At 38.1% G+C, this 18,464-nt stretch overlaps 1 protein-coding gene across 8 annotated transcripts in view; it reads left to right on the plus strand.

The window, feature by feature from the left end:
* Positions 1 to 18,464, plus strand: part of Eps8 (EGFR pathway substrate 8, signaling adaptor) — a 151,833-nt gene that overhangs the window by 67,830 nt on the left and 65,539 nt on the right. The window contains exon 1 of one of the 8 annotated variants that reach the window (XM_074075994.1): positions 17,646 to 17,669. The exons of the other annotated variants lie outside the window; for them this stretch is intronic. The gene's annotated coding sequence lies outside the window, so the exon portion shown is untranslated. Of the gene's footprint in view, positions 1 to 17,645; positions 17,670 to 18,464 lie in introns of those variants that run through there. 8 annotated transcript variants of the gene reach the window in all.

Raw genomic sequence — 18,464 nt, forward strand, 5'->3', positions numbered from 1 at the left:
ATCTGGGCAAGTATTTAATTAGTGTTTGTTGAACTCACAAAGTATAACAAAAGTGTTTAGCTGAGTGTTGATTAAAATGGACCAGTAGAATTAGTTAAGGTGGAAGTGAGTATTTATGAACTTAAAGTGGAGGGTTAGCAAACTGTAGCCAGTGGCCTGTTTTCTTTCTACAAGCCAAGATTTTTTTTTATCTTACATTTTTAGTAGGTTATTAAAAAAAGAAAAAATGAAGAATATCAACAGAGACAGGAGAGAGCATGTGACCCACAAAGCCTAAAAATTTATAATCTGGTCCTCCATATGTTTGTCATCCCTTGACCTCGTGTGTAGCCCATGAGGCACGGCGTAGTTGAAACTTGTACCTTTTGAGGAAATCAGGTCAGGTAGTGGAAAGTGCTGTAGTGTCCACAGGGTATCCTTTCAAACATGTACCTTTCCTCCACATGGGAAGGAGTTGATTTTTTTTTTAATGTTGTATTTTGCTAGGAGCCTTGCATCCTTTTTATTTCCCATGCCTTTGAGAGCTATTATAACTACTTTACAATTTGTGAAACAGGGCTCATAGAAGGCCAAGGAAGCTCAAAGTTTCACATTTGTTAAGTTGGAGAATTTCATGTATAAGTTTATAAAGAAAATTTATTTTTAAAAATGAATACAGACTTCAAAATAGTGATTTGGAAATAAGTAGCCATCAAATAAAGACATTTATAGTAACTTTAATATGTCAAATATTTAGAAAAGAACAAAGTTTGAACTAAGAATTATGTTGTAAAGGTATGATTCTTGAATGAAATTCGCACATTAAGGAGTATCTTTGAATACATTGTGTAAAGAGTTATAAAGACAATATAAAGGACAGAAATTCAGGCCTCCTATTATACAGCAAAATAGTATCACCTAAAAGAAACACGAGACTTCAAAGGTTTTAGTGTAAAATGAAAAATAGAAAAGGGTGTTCTGCTTCAATAGAAGGTGTGTGAGGTAGTGTTTATTTTTGAAAAGTAGATGTTAAATATATATTGGCCTAGATCTTTGTGAAGTTTTGGGAAGAAAATTTCAGGTTGCCGTGAAATTATGTAATGAGGGGGTCTCGGACAGTTTGGTCAGTCAGGGAGTGGCCTCTCAAGGAGGGTCCATTTATGCTGAGACTGAGGAGAGAGGGAGGCAAGGATGAAGAGGATTATTATTCCAGACAGGGTGTGCCAGGCCTTGAGGAAGCAAAAGGCTTGGTATAGCCAAGGAAATAGCAAAGATGGCTATTGTGTCTCTCGACCAATCAGAGGACAGAAATTTAGCTGTTTTCTTCATCATTGAATTCTCAGCTCTGTAAACACAGTGTCTGCTGACTAGTGAATCCTTAGCAAGATTTACTGAATGGATAAAGAGTACAAGGCTACTTTGCTGAGAAGTCTGTGGTGTGCAATTGTGAGTACAGAATGTGCTTGGTGAAGATACCATCCTCCGTTGGAAGCCACCCTAATTATTTAAGCTACTGAGGTTGCTGCAGAACCTGCCCTAGGCCACTTGCAGCCTGGCCTTCACGACCTTAATGCTTGTTAGAACGTGTGCAAGAAGACAGACTGCAGAGAAAAGAAAAGGCAGGAGAAATGAGTATAGAGTGTTCCACTTGGACTGCTCCAGAGAAGAAAAATGAATTTATACTGTTACAGAGTCAGGAATGTCTCTGAAGTGTGGGGTGAGCAGCCACTTTTTAAAAATCCACTGGGGAGGGTGTGCTTGTCTAGATCTCTGGTTCTGGGTGCCTTGCTTCCTGTCACTCCTGGCAACCAGATAACACAGAGCTATCAGGCTAATATTCAAGTACTTCTTACTGGTTCTTCAAAAGCAAATGTGATTTTTTTTTTAATTTCAATATTAGACTTTGAACTCAGGGCCTCATGCTGCCAAACAAACATTCTCCCACTTGAATGAGCCACACCTCCAGCCCTGTTTTGCTTTAGTTATTTTTTGGATGGGGTCTTGTGTTTTTGCCCAGAGTCAGCCTTATATCGCATTTCTCCTACCTATGCCTGCTATGTAGCTTGTATCATAGCTGTAAATCACCACACCCAACTTCTGTGTTGAGATGGGGTTTTGCTAACATTTTGCTCAGGCTGGCCTCAAACCATGATCCTCCCAATTTCTGCCTCCCAAATAGCTGGGATTATAGGTATGGTCACTGTATCTGGCACAAATCTGATCTTCAAAACTGAGATAATTTCATTTATAGGATTATATTTTTTTATAGAGTAGAAAGAAATGAGTTCCCTATTCTCCAAGTCTGTATTACTGAAGTAGCTACAGAGGCACTAGTTTATAAGATGTTTGCCATTAAATGGAGGTGATATACAGATTTGCAGAACTAAGGAAAGAAAGAAGCTAAACTGAGGTAAGGAAATGCATGGGAATTGGAAGCAGAAGGAAAAAAAACAGATTCACAGTTGCTCTTCAATATTAGTTATCTTTGAGGTTAAAAATAACTGGTAAGTGGTTACAACAGCACACGTTGGTCTCATTATACAAGAATTTAATGACACATGTGTATGTTTTAAGCTTAAACTTTAGCAGATATCAGACTGTTGAGGGTTTAATGTGAAGCTTGAAGAATTTCTTACTGGTATCTTAAGTCTGTGTTCTTACAAAACAGACATTATTGGCTAGCAGATGAGATAAATGCTTGCTAAGAGTTGAAAGTTTTGTTTTGATCAGTGAAAAAGAAATCATCCCCCACCCCTACCCCCACACATCACCAGATAAAGGCTTTCAAAGGTTGTTGGGAGGCAGGTCAGTGGTACTGGCAGGGTGAAAATTCTTAGTTATTTAAAATGGATTCTTTCTAAGTATTAAAATTATGTTGGATATCATCATTTCCAGTTGCAAAGGATATTCTGTTGATGGCAGGAAGCATATGGTTTGCCATAAAGCATCAGGTCAGTCCATTTTTGAAGGCAGTTGCCTAGAATGCTGTTTATGCCTTTTAGATGAATCTTAAGTACTTCTGTTGAAATCATTTTGTAATTCCTAAATGCCTGCTGCTTGCTTACTTTCTCCCCTCCCCTCTCTCCCCCTCTCCTCTTTCTCCCAGTCTCCCCTCTCTCTCCCTCTCCCCGCCCCTCCCTTCCCCTCCACTCTTTTGATACTGAGTCTGAACTCAGGGTTCCATCCTTTTTGCTCTGGTTATTTTGGAGGTAGGGTCTTGCTTTTTTGCCCAGCCAGCAAAAAGCTGGCTCATATTTTATAGTCCCCACTTCCTGAAGTAGCTGGGATGATAGGCATACGCCCAGCTTTTTTTCTTTGAGATGGGATCTTGTGAACTTTTTTTGCCTAGGTTGGCATTGAACCATGATCCTCCAGATCTTAATCTTCCATGTAGCCTGGGATGACAGGTGCATGCCACTGTGTCTAGCTATAGGTTCAAATGGGGTTTCACAATCTTTTTGCCCAGGCTGGCCTTGAACTGTACTCCTGATCTCAGCCTCTGGAGTAGCTAGGATTACAGGTGTGAGTCACTGGAACCTGGCTCAGTTTTTCTGTTTCATTATTTCTTTTTAAAAAAGAACGCACACATACACTCACACAGATATACACACACAGAATGCTATTGGGAAGAGTCCATAGAAATTACAGAAGCAAATCTCAAAATTGGTAAACTTTGCTGCTTCCTGATTGAGTCTCCCTTTCTAATATTGCCATAGGGAGTGGGGATGTAGCTCAGTGTTACAGTGCATGCTTGGCACCCATGAGGCCCCATGTTCGATCCTCAACAGCAGAAGCAAAACCCCCAAATGTCTCTATGGTTTTATCTTAAACATTAGTAAATGACTGTTATTCTTCTTTTGACTTCCCATTTCCAAATACTTCCTCAGATGCTCTGCAGGGCCTCTCCCAATCTAGCATCATGCTGTTCTCCACATCTTCTTTGTACATACCCTCGATTGCAGCTGTGTAGAATAGTCTCTCCCGAAACTCATGGCCTTCTGCATGCCATGGCTTGGATATATCTGGAATGCCTTCTAACCACCCATACACATACCAGTTGGCACACTCCTCTGTGTCTTTCAACATCTGATTCCACTGTCTCCTATACAAAACCTACTGACAGCTGCGCTGGCTAGATACTTTCATAATACCTTGATCACACCATGGAATTGGCCCTTCCTAAAATGTGTTGTAAATGTTTAATTGCATGCTCATTGTGCTAACCTGAGTGCTGCTGGAGTAGAGGAGCCTTGTGTGTTATATGTCCTTGTGTAAAGCACATCATCCTGTAGGTAGAAAGTTTCCCCAAAGTACTGAATCAATGTTTTACATGGTTTTGCATGCTTTATGGGATGTTTGCCTCTAATGAACAGTCATCCCATGTATAAGCTGGAATTCCTTTTATAGGCTCAGTAATAGTTCAAGTACTAGATTTAGCTGCTGGATGTAGCTGAGGGTATCAAATAAGCACATATTTTTCTTCCAGTAGCTTTACTGATCTCCTACATTTTGGGGCACACGGGCTTTGTAGGCATTCTCATATTCCAGTAGAGTACTCCTGTTGTAGGAGAAGGTATCTGATAATTCATACACAGATGTTTTCAGCATACTGTATTATTACTTTCAGAAGTGTAGCTTGAAAGTGCTTCTTAGGGATGAAAGTGTTTAACTGAAAAGAATGAATTCATTTCTACTGGTAGATTTGCATTCACTATGCCACTTGGATAAATGATATATTTTAAGGAAACAGAGTAAATCTTTCTTGGCCCCAAAATAACACCAGGCATGCAGGTTTCTGAATATTTAACACCTCCAATGGGAGTATTCTGGTTCCTCAGACTGCTGCTCAAAGGGCTTCACTCCCTGGAATAAATTTGTGCCTATTATACCACTTAATCTCTATTAATCTGCAGGTCAGAGTGACGTGGTTTATTTCACAGTGCTTATTTTGTCTCACTAGCTCCGGGAATTTCTTTTCTTACACATTTAAAGCTAGAAATATGTAATCATTTAATATTTAAACCAGTTCCTATGAACCAGTTATAGATATGAGTAACTACTTATTAGCTGACTTGATGTATAAAAAGATGGTTTTCCTGCTGAAAGCAAAATACTGCCAGAGTCAGATGTTTGAACCCTTTCCAGGCTAGATTACTCAAGAGGAAACAAACAGCACGATTCCATTTAATTGCTTGTTATTTTGAAGAAGGAAATGTTATGTCTATTTCCCCCCCACCAAGGGCTATGTAGAAGACAGTATCATGTGGGGTTTTGTACAGGTCTGGAAGATATTTCCAATGTTTAAGAACCCAGCACAAGTGAGGCTGACATAAATGTGGCTGGACAGTGCAGTGTTGGAAAGCTTCTCTGAATAGTTGTGCTTCTAGATGAAAGACTTGCTACTGTTTGTACCTATTGATATGACAGTCCTGTTCAAATTTATAGACTAGTATTTGAAAGGGACAAACCTGAATCTGGGCATGTGTTGTGCAGATATGAAATAATAATGCTTATCTGTGTATATGTAATTGTGCATGTGTTTTTATACATAAATAAGCATTCTGAGAGTGGGGAGAGAGAGGGTTCATATATAGTGACAGAGCATAGAAATAGAGAGTTTGGGCTTTTGTGTTGGTCTCCCTGTGTTTGTTTTATCAGATACCAGCAGTGTGATGGAGAGCAGGTTACTACCTTGTTTTATGATTCAGATTCCTTATCTATGAACTAGAGATGATAGTACCTACCATTTTAGAGGAGTTGTGATTGTCAGTCAAATTAGTGCATGCAAAGAATTTACAGCAATATTGGGCACATATATGAACTTAATAAATATTATTTATTGTTCTGGGAAATTATTATTAAATATTAGTTGCACAGTTGATTCAGAGAGGAGAAAAGAACTGCCTTGAAAATAACAGGAAACTGTTGGGAAGCCAGAAGTTATTTTGAAGGTTAAAATGATCTACTTTGAAACCTGGCTTTGGAAAATATATGTCTTGTGTTCATTTGTGTTAAAGTTCGATTTCATCTAATCAGCATTGGAAAGAAATGGCACTGGTATGGACTTCCTCCCAAGAAAACACTGGGCATTTCAGGAAGTGGTCTTGGTGAGTCAGAAGAGAACACTCCCTCCTCTGAGTCAGTTTTGAACCTCCTTGATGAAAATAGCTAGACTTTTACCCAAAGTTCTGCTTTCTAGGTCAGATGTTAAAATCATGGTTGACATGTGAACACACTAACAACGGTGCTTCTTTGGCATTTCCACTCAACACTGACAATCTTATCTAATTGTGACTATGGAAAATCTACTCAATAGGTTCTTTTTTCAAAAAAAATGTCAGCTCAATTCTTCTAAATAAGTTTCTTTTTCATACCAGTTTTGCTTCAGATGAGTAAGATCAGGTGGTCATTGTATAAATTTTGTATGTATTTATATTGGGTAATAATATTCACTTTGGTTACTATTATTCTGAAACTCTTAGCACACATATACCTTCTAGGGCACATTTCCAGTACAGGGATTATTTTGCAGAAGACTAGTTTGCCACATACCAGAGCTGTGAAGAGGATACAAAGGAATTAGTTGGAGTGGCTCTTCATAGCCACATGTTAAAATGTTAAACATGACAGATAATTACCAAATGACTAAATGTGCTTAATGTTGACTTGGTTAGGAAAGACTCTGAGTAAGACTTTTGGGATTGGGAAATTGCTAAATGGAGGGTATAAAGTGGCATAGAACAGCTAGCTGAAAGTGATTTAATGTAACTATATATGCTAAGGAGAGTGTGTGATTGTAATTAGGGCTTAAATGTGGTAGTGCTCAGAGAAATACTTGAAGGCAAGTTTGTAGTGGACCTTGAATGGTTAGCTAAGGAAGTTTTTGGGGTATAATTATATAATTGATAATACTGTTTATTCTGTCATCTATTTCTCTTAAGCTGTATGTGGTTGACTGCAATTAGTTTTTAATTCAGTGAATTTTATTTTGGAAGTAGCATTTAAGAAAAATATCTTTATTTGTATTTCTCTTCAATATATACAATATATAGTTCTTCAGGGAAGTAAAGGAATTGATAGGTCGGTGGGTAGATAAATGAGAAATATCAAGTGATATCAAGTGATCTGTGTAGGCTTTTGCCTTGATTCTCACAGCATTCACCTGGCTCTCATTTTATAGCTAAGTAAACTGAGGCCCAGAGCAGGTAAGAACTTGTTGATGTTTGCAGTGAGATGGCTGTGAGGGTTTTCCTTCTGGGGTGCACATCTTCATATTTTTCACTGTAGCATACCACCACAATAAAGCAATCAAGTATACTAAGAAGTTTTTATTGTTTCCAAATAGTTGTAAAAAAAACCCAACCCAAGGATATTTTCCTTCTCAGCAGAAGTATCACCTTCTTTTAGGAATGGAAAGTGGGCTTCAGATGCCAGGGATGGGCAAGCTTGCTCTCTCTCCTCTTGGTGGTGATGGTGGTGGTTGGGATTGGGGAGGGACGGGGCAGCAGTATTTGTCTCCTAAGAGTGAATTACTGTCATTTGAGCCTTGGTAAGGTTGCAAGGGCAACAGATAGGGTTGGAATCATTTGTGTGCTGACTTGTAGTAGTTGATTGATAGTTTACAATTTTGACAAGCATCGGGCTTTGACTCATGGAGTCATGATTTTCCTGGCTGACATATGCGATCATTACAAGAATACACTACTGGGCTTCATCCTGTCTCCTTCACTGCAGAGAAGTGGGCATGTGGCTGTCGGCACCCCTGATCTTCCCTGAGGGTCCAGCAGGTGCGGCTGAGATTAAGCACCATTCTTGTAACACAACTCAAACATTTGTTTCCTAGAAAAATTTCCAATTTATCATCTAAGAATGGAGCTGTTGAATTTTTAGGTGAGCAGGTAAGTCCTTCCCTCTTGGGCTTCAGTGCAGTACTGTGTGCTGTCCCATGCCTCATTCCTAGGGCTGTGTAGCAGCCAAATTGTTTAGAAAAGAGGACAAAAATTCCTCATGTCACGTGCTTTCACTGAGGCAAGTTTAGAGTTTATGGGGGTAGACTGCACCTATTCACTTGTGTAACTCTCCCCTTCCTGAAAGTAAGATATTAGTGTACTAATGATTTCTCCTCTGCTTTGTTCTGTTGAGTGGTCTGTGTAACGACATTTATATGCAAAAAGCAGATCGCTGAACTAATGGGCTGGCTTTTGTCACAGATGTCACTGAACTAATGCACTGGATTGTGGAGCTACAAAAACTCACTTTCAACTTACTGCTGTTTGGTAACTCATGAGGTTAGGTGGCATGCCCAAGAGAACAGGACGAGGAACACATCTGAAAGCCAGGAATAGCACCTGATTCAGGGTTCAGTGCTGTTTCTGATCTCATTACAGGCTTAAAACTGACACCTCTGATGTTTCTGGTGGCAAGTCCAGTGCAGTGATGTTTCCTCACACTCACAGGGGACAGAATTGATGGGGTGAGAGGGTACAGTTGGATGGGAATTTATTTTTCCATTCCGTTTGGGGAAAACAAAATGAAGTTGGCTGGTAGTAAGAGCAGTCACTAAGGTGGGGTCGGAGGGGGTGGGGCCTGTTTACAGTGTGGTTGAGGTAATTCAGAGGGAATTGGGGGACTAGCTGACTTTGCCTGCTTCTCCAGTGGTGTTTGTTAAACTGGAGAGTCTAAATATTTTCTACTACATTTTTCTTGCTTTTAGAATAGTGTTTCCTTGTTCATTCTTTCTTTTCTTATAGGACAATTTGAAATACACATCTTCATTTGGTCAAGTAATAAAATTATTCATGTGAATAATTTTTAAAAAGCCTTTTTGAAACTGTAGAGCTGTACCATTTTACCTCATTTAAATAGTTTCTTATATATATATATTTACATACATATATGTATACATATATACAGTGTCATTTGTAATCACTCATATGTCCCCATACTTTGTAAAACATGATGTCTTAAAGTTGGATATAAAAGTCAACTAGTTTTATCGATTGCTGTTACACAGTTGGAAATATATTCTCTTAGAGACGTATTCTATAATGAGCATGGACTTTGCTGAATTGTCAGGATGACACACAGTATCCTTTTAGAATTTTGTGTTCTTTAGAAACTCTACTGCTTGTTGTCTTTTTGGGCAATACTGGGATTTGAACTCAGGGCCTTTGCTTGCTAGGCCCACTGCTAGCACGTAGGGTCCATTGTGTTTATCCTGGTGCCACCTTTAGTTAGCAAAGCTGATCAGCACGTGTTTTCTATGAAAATATATGAATGTATGGACTATGATTTCTAATAAATGTATGGCAAAAGAGATAAAAAAAATCCTTAAGATTGTTTTTAGGTGTTTTGTGGCTGTGTAATTCTGACCATTATATTCCTCTGTGTGGCAAACTGGTTGAACTTTATTCCATGTCTATTACTTATTAATCACTCTTCAACATGGGACATATTCTTGGACTCTGTACCTAGCATAACTTATAAGGTAGTGGGGTGATGAGGTTTCTGTGTCATGGGATGTGACAATTAGAAGATAATAGAATTTGTGAGTCGTGTAGAATTGTGTCTGGCATGTAGTGCTGGCTAATGTCAGCTGCCACTGTGGTACTTCGCACTGTCACTATTATCAACAATAGTTTCATTCTTCTCATGCATGCATTTTACAAAATCATATGGCTTAAAGTGGGTGCAACAGTGATGCTAGAAAATGATACCCAGTCTATTAAATCAAGAGCTGAAATTAATGTGGGTGGGTTATTTAGAAAACTTAAAATAAACCTCTTTTTTCTTATAGAAAACTCCCCAAGTTTTCTATTCTTCAGGTCCAGCCATTTTCCCAGTTGCTCAGAGATGAGAACTGTGGGACTGGAAAGAAGGAATTATAAACATGGCATTCCCAGCCCTAGCGATGATTCCGCCTTCAAACGCTTCTTCTTTTACGTAGACAAATCCATCTTCAGTTCCCAGAAGGAAATCCACGTGACATGACCCAGGGGCATGAGGTTTTGGTGGCCCTACCTTCCCCTGGTGACTCCCACACCTTTTCCCACTTATTCATTCACCTTCCAGGGCTTTTTTTTTTTTTTTTCCTGTTTGAATTCCAGGTGCTCAATTCCAGGAGTGCAATTCCTAACAAATATTTTTCTGTGTTTATAAATTGACACTGCCCCAAAATGGACATGTTACTATTCATAAAACTCCATTTCTGTTCACAGGAACAGTAGTTCCGTTGTGCTTCCCTGACTTCCTGACTCCCAAACTCTTAAGATACAGACACTTTTTTTAAGATTTTATTGTGTTGCGGATCAGCACATGGACATTTCTATTTGTACACAGTTTTTAACAGTCTTCCCAAATATCTAAAGCCATGTATTGTGTTTTTTTTAAACAGTTATTCCAGTGGCATTCCTACTTCAAACTTGGAGGCAAATTTTCCATGAGGGCATCATGTGTCATATCTTCAAATGTTTATCATCTGCTTCTTAACTGCCTCTGATTCACCATTTTGTATCACATAGGCCACATACTCAAGTGTTCGTCTTTCACAGCACATTAACAAATTAGGAAAACTGGACTACCTAAAGTTAATGTTTTACATATTTTACTGGTTATTCTTTTTGTGCTTCCTTCATCTCTACCTACCATCATTTTATTGTTTATATTTAGACTGCTAACCTGAAGTTGGATAAATGACAGCATTCTTGTTTGGAATTATTTTTGTGTAAATTTCTTTGTTAAGATTACTCTTCCTACATGCCAGTCTAGAAACACTGAAATCACTTTCAACAAATGTATAAAGTCTTTATTTCAATGTTTTGGTAATTATCCTGAATTTTAAATGAGGAAATACTGAGATAACATTTTAGAGTGAGTCTTGCAGTCTCATACATTTCAGAAGTCTGTAGCTAGGCTTGACTCAGTGTGTATCTTTGTCTTTGTAAATACTATCTTTTCTAGTTTTTTCTGTTAGTCAGTTAACACAATTTATAATATTCCTTGTTAGTTTACCTATTTCATGCTGACCTGTGCTAGATTTTAAGCTCCATAGAGATAGGAACTGTATTGGTCAGTTTTCTGTCACTGTGACAAAATAACCTGATGTAATCAAATTACAAAGAGGAAAATTTTATTTTGGGTCATAGTTCCAAAGGTTTCAGTCCATAGTTGGCTGGCTCTGTTACTTTTGGACCTGTGGCATAGCAGAACATCCTGATGGGAGCACGTGACAGAGGAAACTTGTACCTCGTGGCAGCCAGGAGACAAAGAGTCAGGAAGGGGCCAACGTCCCAATACTCCCTTAAGGATACATTGTTGGTGACCTGACTTCCTTCCACTGGATCCTACCTCCTAAATGTTCTGCCACCTTCGAATATCACCATAGGTCAGTGACCAGGCCTATAACACTTGGGCCTTTGGAGGACACTTATCCAAACCATAGCAAGAACCATGTCTATTTCATCAGCTGTGTATTCAGTATCTAGAGCTGTTGTGTCCAGTATGATAGCCATTAGCTATCTGTGGCTATTTAAGTTTAATAAAATTTAAAACTCAGGCTGGACCTTGTGGCACACTTGTAATTCCTGCTACTTGGGAGGCAGAGGTTGGAAGGATCACAGTTTGAGGCCAGCCCAGGCAAAGAGTTAGACCCTATCTCAAGAAATAAGCTGTGAGTGGTGGTGTGAGCCTGTAACTAAAGCAAAAAGGGCTAGCCACATGGCTCAAGTGGTAGAGTGACTGCCTAGCAACTATGAAGCCCTGAGTTCAAACCTTAGTACCATCACTCCCTCCCAAAAATAATTCCATACCTTGATGGCACTAGCATCCACATTCCAAGTGCCCAACACTTGTGCTAAGTTACTGAGTTGAGCAATACTGGTGTGATGCATGTACAAAGAAAGCTGTGCTGCACAGTTTGGAGAACTAAGGGACATATAATTAATGGCTAAACGAGTGAATGGATGAGTGGGTTAATACTCACATGGGCTATTGTCCCTTAACACTGACTGAATCTTCCTCATAAGGTGGCAAGAATGAAGTGAAATAATGCATGCAAAGCGGTTGGCCCACCGGCTGACATACTAAGACACATATGAATGAGCATTATGGCTTTGACAGTAGCGAGCCATGTCTGAATTTACCCCTGTTCATGTATGTGAAGCTACTGAAGCAATTGAAAATGTCTGTTGGTGTAATTTAGCACATGTTTTTTAAAAGTTAGTGCTATCCATAATCAAAGCTCATATTTGCTGACATTTAAATGTGAATTTAGCAGCCCTAATTAAATTGCTTTTTACTTACTTTTTATAACATAGAAATACATAAACTCTCAAGAAAGAGTTTCATACTACTTTTGTAGGTAACAGACTTTTAAGACTAATGCACAGGTATCTCGGCTTTAGTTTTGGGGTAGCTCAAAAAAAAGTTTTGTTCCTAGCTATATTCATGTTGAAAGGGCTTTTCTAAAAAAAAAAAAAAAAATCTCAGTGTGAATCCAACTGAGAATTTTTTGCAGGTTTAGATACAACAAATATAAGCACCTGGCACAAGTGGGCACTTGATACTTGGTGGTTATTTTAATTTCAAGAGGCACCCCGCTCCTCATGCAATCACTGGGTCCTTGTGCCAAGACCACCCACCTGTCTTTCGGCAGCACCATGAGCATCTCTGCATTTCAATGAGAACTAACTGGGTGTTTGGCAAACAAAGACTTCTTAAATTTCCAGATTCTCTGAAAATAAAAATGTGTTGTGCTTCTTTTTTGAAGCATATTCTGTTAAGATAAATACTTAACATGTAAGGAAATCACTGCAGTGATTTGTTCTTTCCGGCAAGAATTTAAGTAGAAAGCAATGCATTTTTACTTTTAAAAATCTATTTTATGGACTTTTAATTTCCTTTTTCAAGAAATGTATGCTAGTTGGAGAAGACAAAATCAGCATTTATTTGGATAAAATAAAAAGAACATTGTTATAGTTTTCTTTAAAAAAGAATCAGAATAATCAAGGTGGGGTAAATCAGCAGTTATCTACCTAAGGATAAATTCCAGGTTTCACCTAACTCTGTTGTGTATTAAAGCTAAAAATTTTTAGAAAAGCATTTAAAGACTGAATTTCTTCATAAACAGTAATGCCCAATTTAGCAGAACATACCATTCCACTTTCATGCACTTAAGTTTTTTTTTTTCTTTCTGGGATTTGAAAACAGTATTTGTTGTCATAATAACAGAAGGTACTTAAACATCTACTACCACAATATCAGCTGACTTTTCTTATGTAAATTTCCTTCATTTTTTTTTTTGTGTACTTTCATTCTGACTTTTAAGGTACCTTTATTTTTAGTATAAATGTGTACTCATATTTCCTAGTCCACTGAACCTTTCAAGTTCATGTTAAAGGTGACTTGAGTTTTTCTCCAGGAGTTTTCATGAACAAATAGTTAATGCTTAGACAATCAAAATATGCTCTAGAAAAATGGCACACTGAGTACTTACTTACATCTATTCTACTTCCTTCGAACAGAACCACAGTAAAGGAATTTAGAATTGTAGAGACCTAGTGAGACAAAGGACCCTGGAAAGGCCCAGGGATAATCATGCCTAACCTGGAATCCTGAAATGTTCTGGGTGGAGGAAGCCACCCAGAAAGTAGAACAAAAATACTGGGAGTGAAAAACAAAAAAGACAATAAAACTACTAGCCACATAGTCCTAGAGGTCCCACTGTAAACAACTGAAATTTTTAGAAAAAAAAAATATGTAATGAGAAATCAAAGAACGATCAGATGAGAAATTTCAAGACTTTCAAGGCAGTGATTTTCAAGTTTGAAAGTCTGTTGAGTTTCCAATTCATTGAATAATTTTTCATTAATGAGGTTTGAACTCAGGGCCTCACCCTTGCTAGGCAGGTGCTCTACCACTTGAGCCATGCCTCCAGCCCTTTTTACTTTAGGTGTTTTTGAGATGGGGTCTCTTTTTTATGCCTGGGCAGGTTTGGAGCATCTTTCTATTTATGTTTCCATGTGGCTGGGATAACAGGCACATGCTACCATACCCAACTTTTTATTGATTGAAATATCTCACCTTCAACTGTGATCCTCTCAATCCCCTCCTCCCAAGTAGCTAGGATTATAGGAATGAGCCACCACAACTGGCTTTGAATTGAATTTTTAAAACACCTATATCAATAAATAGCACCATGAAATATTAGGGGGCAGTTTTAAAGGGGAAAATGAGGGTTCCACAAGTCCAGAAAGAAGGAAACAGACCCTGAGAATCAGAATGCTTGCTGACATTCAGCCACAGCACTGAAGACAGAAGAGCAATGGCTTTAAACTCTGGTGGAAAAACTAACTTTCAATCTGTAATTTGAAAACAAGACAAATTATTGACCACGTCGTATAAAGGTAGGAAAACACATTTTTAGTCATACTGAAATTTTAGGAATTTACCTTTCCCATACTGTTCCTCAGGAAGTTCTTGATGTACTTGTTTTAATAAAATAAAATGAAGTTAAAGGATGGAAGAAAGTCTTGGGATCCAGGAAAGCATCCTAGGCAGGAGGTGATGGAGGGGTTGCCTGGGTGACAATGGACTTGTGTCCCACAGTGAGAGTTGTACAGGATCATGGAGAGTAGTCAGTCCAGGTGCAGCAGGAATATGTGTGGATCTGGTAGAGAGGTCTGTAAGGAAATACTATTGTAGAATAGTGGCAGAGCAGAGAGAGAGTTTTTGTGTATTAGAAGGAGACTTCCGTTTCTGGTGGAGAGATAAGAGATAAAATTACAGGTACACAGAAAAGCTAAGAGTTGGGGGGAAGACAATTATTGTGGAAAAGACAAAAGGGTTGAACACAAAAGGTATATTGTGAATTGCATTTTTCATAGATGTACTATGAATTTTCATGTAATTAAAGTTTGACATATCTGTAATTTGCCCTCCGTGTGTGGACCCTCACTTCATCTCAGCCTCACCCTGGTTACTTTCTGCCACTGAAGTTACTCGTCAGCAATTTGATTGGTGGTGGGGTCCTAAATGGACCAGATCCTCTCTTGCTTTGGCTCTTTTTCCTCTGTGGCTAACTCAGGCTGACTCAGGTCACTCTCACAGGCCCAGAAGGGAGGCTCTGTGACCTCAGGGTCCTCCCCTTCCCAGCCTGAGCTGCCACTTTGCCTTCTGTCTTTCTTCTGCCTTATTGTACTATTCGTGATCTTTGATGTCACCCTCTCTCGTCTTATCATACATCTCTAAAAATCTCCATCTTGCCTTCTTTGGTTTATTTATTAAGGAGCTTTTGTTCTCTAGATCCACTTCTTATCTAGTTTTCCTTGAATCTCTTTTGCCTTCCTATTTTCTATAATGTGCTCTTTTCTTAAATATACTTTATTTTTTCCCCTGTACTTTCTTCATAAGGTAGGAACGTTTTTAAGGAAGGTTGTTTTTTAGTCTTAGTCTTCTGTAAAGTGGATAATATGCCAGAGACTTGTCTTCTTAGTAAGATTACCTACTGATAATCTGGGTTATTTTTATATTCAGCCATGGGTAGATAATTACTGGACTTGATTTTTTGCTTTGCTTTGTTTTGACTTGCCTTTGCCACATCACTTTTAATAGCATATTAGGACTGCCTTATTTCTTGAAGCTAAATGAAAAATAATATTTTGAAAAGAGTACATTTTTGTCTTCGAGAACAAAATGTTAAGGGACATAAAATAAGGAGCAAGTTAAGAATGATTTGAGAGTTTCAAATCACCCAGTTATGAACATCCTATAGGCTTATAATGTTGTATGTGTTGAACTTGATACCTAACCTCTGATACCTAAATAGTTACATAAAGTATTCTCATAGAGTAAATATCTGCCCCTATATAGCCATTACACCAGCCATTGGATGTGTAAAGCCATGTGTTGTTAAAGTGCAACAAACTGCAGCAGTGAATAAGATATGATACTTTCATATTCTCTTATCAAAACTATTTGAGAAATATGGCAGGTAGAAAAAGATGAAGTTGAACTGTGAACTAACATCTTTTTTGTGGTGCTGGGGGCGGGGTGTGAACTCAGGGCCTTATGCTTGATAGGCATGCACTCCAGCACTGAGCTACACTATACTCCCTGCCCAGAAGCAGCATCCTTTTATGAAATGAGAAGTAATTTTGGCATGGCATAGCATCTGCATTATAATATCCTGGAAAGGTTTTTCTAACCTTTTAAAACAGAATCCCATCATTTTATACAGAAAGTTGTCTGTGGTTTTAGAACTAAGTTTTAAGTTGAAATACTCTTGGGGGATCTATTTAATTGAGAAAAAATGGAAAGAATTCATTACATCAATTGCTTAAAGGTGACATTTCCCACTTTGGGGTTTGTAACATTTATACAAATGTGTTTGTTACTCATTTTGTAAAACTTTGATCTTCTTAAGGAGTTGTACTGAAAATACAGAATCACCTGAAGAGTTTTGTTTACTGCTGATGTCCTTTGCTCTAAGTTATGTAGTGGAAGTGATCATGTGGTAACAGGGTGGTTAAATATTAAAATATTGTATCTCATCCATGGGTTAGGACTCTTGTAATTATACCTGTAGTGTTTTATGACTTACTATTTTTAGAGGCCATTTATATAGCAGTATGAAATTTGAATTGAGATGACGTTCAATCCCGTTAAATGATTTTAGAACATGTTTTTCTCTCTTCCCACCCAACTGGGTTGTGTCAGGCCCTGGCAACTCTTTATTTGTTTGCCTTTGTTGAATACTATATATTGGAGTATAAAAATTTAGCACATGACTCTGCAATGGGAAAATGATATCTAACAATGCAAATATATATAATGTGATCTTAATTCTCCCGGTGGCTTTTGTTGTTTACTGCTCAATGGCACAAAGTTTGATTTAGGAATCTTTCCAGTAAGGTTTGTAGAATATTCTGTGAATACTAAGCAGATTTACAAAAAGTAGAGAAGTGAAAAAGTTACTGGGGATGGGGTAAGGTGAGTGGAATGAATTTCTATACTTCTAATTCTAAAATGTTATTCCCTGTTCAGTAGACAAATGAATTGGCAAAACAGTTCTAGTTATATTTTTCTCCTAGGAGAAAATGCCCACTGTGACTAGTCTGCTTCTTCTAAGAATCCATAAAGAACAACTTTTCACTTCTGAGAAGATTTAAACCTCTTAAACTGTTGCTTGCTTTTTAAAATTCTGATCATCTTTTGGTGATGTTTGCCAAGGTTTTTTGTTAAGGGTCGTGTCTCAGTCATGCTGCTCTTTTCTTTATTTTCCTTGCTGCCTTTTAAAAATCAGTATTCCATACCTAGCACAGAACTGAAGCATAGCTCAGATCTTTTCTGAATCACCAGAAACAGTGTTACAGGAGAGTGATAATTAACAATTTCCACCAAGTGAGTCTCAGCCTCCCCTCTTTTGCTTTTCCATCATTTCAGTTTCATTAAAAAATACAGAATGAACAAATAAATGGAAGAGAATAGACCAATCTCTTAAATTCAAGAATCCCAAGTGACTCATTCAGACACTCCCTCCTCAAGGTGAGCACCACTCTTCACCCTGAAGTGTGTCCACCCAGTGACTCCTTCCACTGTTGGCTGTGTGGTGGGTGAGGGAAGCTACTGCACCTCACCCAGTGTTTGGGGGGAGCACAAGCAGCTGTGAGTCATACACCCTTCATGTGGATGAGGTAAGAATGACACATTGTATCTCTGTGGTCTTCCTCTTTAAATAAGTCACTTTAGCTAATCATGAGAATAACATCAGCTAAACCTTAGTGGAGGAAGATCCTACAGAATGTTAGAATACAGTACTCCTCACAAAACTGCATCCCTGAGATAAGGACTTGCATTTATACCTAGGCTGGACATCCTCCAGATCTCCACCACCTGAATAGGTAAAGAGTGGTGAGTCTACCACTCCACTATGCCTGGCCATCTATACTATCCCTACAACTTTTCTGGAAAGTTAAAATGATTAAAATATTGTATGAAGTTTAAAGACTGGGGCATGGCTCAAGTGATAAAGCTCTTCTTTGTTCAAACCCCGGTTTCACTAAAAAATTTATATGAAGTTTACTAAAAAACAAAAAAAGAATTTAGTTGCAGTTTAATTAGATCTCAACTCTTACAGCATAGAAAAGTAGACAGTGACATTGTGATTGACAGGACTGGAAAGAGGTTATTTATATTTGGGAATCTTAAAACTTTCTAATATGAATTTAACTTGATAGCCTTATTTTAGCCTCATTCTTTTTTCATTGATTCATATTGCCTTTCCTTTGAAAATTGAAGTGTTTAACATTTTGGCGTGCTTAGGTCTTTAACACGTTTAGTGCTTGTAATCACCAGAAAATGTTATTTTATGTAAAAAAATAAGAAAAACTATGACTTCTGATAAGTGTTTTCATAAGGAAATTGTGGCTCTTATTTTAAATTGAGTAGTTATACACCATTATTATGGTTTTAGTTTATACTTTTAGCCG

The sequence above is a fragment of the Castor canadensis genome, chromosome 6 (genome assembly GCF_047511655.1).
Source record: "Castor canadensis chromosome 6, mCasCan1.hap1v2, whole genome shotgun sequence".
NCBI classification, from domain to species: Eukaryota; Metazoa; Chordata; class Mammalia; order Rodentia; family Castoridae; genus Castor; species Castor canadensis.